The sequence below is a fragment of the Erythranthe guttata genome, chromosome 14, assembly GCF_056151865.1.
Source record: "Erythranthe guttata isolate IM_541 chromosome 14, IM_541, whole genome shotgun sequence".
In the NCBI taxonomy this organism is placed as follows: Eukaryota; Viridiplantae; Streptophyta; class Magnoliopsida; order Lamiales; family Phrymaceae; genus Erythranthe; species Erythranthe guttata.
This window is the reverse complement of record NC_142546.1, coordinates 10,933,316-10,935,162: the sequence shown is the minus strand read 5'-3', so window position 1 is coordinate 10,935,162 and position 1,847 is coordinate 10,933,316. Positions and strand designations below refer to the sequence as shown.

At 38.5% G+C, this 1,847-nt stretch overlaps 1 long non-coding RNA gene across 1 annotated transcript; it reads right to left on the bottom strand.

Moving 5' to 3' along the window:
- Positions 1-714: 714 nt before the first annotated feature.
- LOC105954574 (uncharacterized) lies at positions 715-1,325 on the bottom strand. Its single transcript, XR_016029946.1, has 3 exons — positions 1,302-1,325; positions 1,125-1,222; positions 715-774 (listed from the first exon to the last, which is right to left on the bottom strand). It is a non-coding gene; the product is annotated as an uncharacterized LOC105954574 (long non-coding RNA).
- Between the last annotated feature and the right edge of the window lie 522 nt (positions 1,326-1,847).

The window sequence follows — 1,847 nt, the reverse complement described above, 5'->3', positions numbered from 1 at the left end:
AGAGAGAGAGAGAGAGAGAGAGAGAGAGAGAGAGAGAGAGAGAGAGAGAGAGAGAGCGGGGTTAAGTTAAAACTCACGGTAACGCCCAACAGAGTGCTGGCTGTAAATAAGTAAAAGAAATGTCCAAGAACTTGAAGACAATCATAGCGTTAATATCTGAGAGGTCGAACTTTTGAATTGCGTTAAAGAGGACAACAGATGTCGCATCATTCAACACTCCTTCCCCAAAAACTAGACTGTACAGTAACGGCAACTCGTCCTGATTAAGAACCTGCATGCCCAAAATAATTAAATCAGTTACCAAGTTTGTATGGGTGCCACCTTTTTCGTTTGGAGTTTTTTAAAGAAAAACAAAGTGGTTACAAATTTATACAGACCTGCAAGGTGCATATAGAATCCGTAGCTGAAAAGATGGTTCCAATTGTTGCATAAAAAACGAAGGCTCAAGTTGGAAACGTATCCCTCAAGAAGACGTTTCATTAGTTCGACATATATATACAACAGGGCAGAGAGAGAGAGAGAGAGAGAGAGAGAGAGAGAGAGAGAGAGAGAGAGAGAGAGAGAGAGAGAGAGAGAGAGAGAGAGAGAGAGAGAACCCTAGGAGATATAATATGAAATTATCGACTAACAAAGAATTAATTACAAGATAATTGCATGCATATACGATGAAATATCATATACAGGATGAATATGTAGTGAAGAGGATGAAGTGACCAAGATAATCTTTAAGGTCAAAATTGACTATTCCCAATGTCTCGAAAAAAAGTTTCGAACCTGAAAAAGTTAAATACTTAGTGCTATGCGAAATCACAAACCATAAAATATATAATATATAGACAGGTGCACAAAAATAAGTTATAAGTAGGAAATCATGCAAACACAACCACTTCTCAACCATCAAAGCTTTACGGATGCGTAAACTCAAAATACCGATAACTTTTATCGTAAACTGACCAGGAAAATATACTTTCATGTGATCAAATTTTACAATCGATGAAAATAAAATTCCTTACAACTTTGATTTCTAAACAATATATGATTTATCCATTGTTCGATAGGATTTCGTAAGATTTACATTATATGTGGGTATAATAGAATGGGCAGCGAATTGAAATAATTAATACCAAATGATGTGATGAAGAAAGATATGAGTGTCCCAAAAGCGCCAAACAACATAATATTCATGAGGTTCTTGAAAAAATGCTTCTTCTTCACCTGCAACCTTCAGTCCAAAGTACAATATAATTATCACATTCCAATTTCACAAGAATTATAACATCTACATACATATTATAACTCACCCAGCATTAAATATAACAGGGGGCCCTCGCGCCTAAAATATAGCTCATCTCGCCGTCGCCAGTGTTGGCCCTCGCGCCTAAAATACTATCGGTAGTTTTTTTCTCATATTTGTATTCTTCCGTTTTTCTGACTTTTATGTGTCTAGAACCATGTAGTTAGTTGATATCGGTATACGAGGTGAAATCCAAGAGGAGGAAGATCAAGGAGTCAATCATCGAGAAGCAACCGCCGAGCAGACGTCGCACGCGCCCTCACGCGCCGCCCGAAGACAATGCGTGATCCACACGCGCCACCGCTGCCAGCGCGTTCGCCGTCATTGCTTCACCGCCGCCGGTCCCGACTGCACGGATTGGTTTTCGTGGCAGTCTGCTTCGATCCGAGTGCTTGCCTCACGCTTCAAGTGGTAAATTTTCGGATCCGATATTTGTTAGGTATTAATTTAATTAGATTAAATTATATGTGTTTATATTCGCAGTATGTTTTTCGTGAATTACTATATGTTTCGTGGTTAAATAAAATTCATGATTTACTGCAAGCAAGCTATA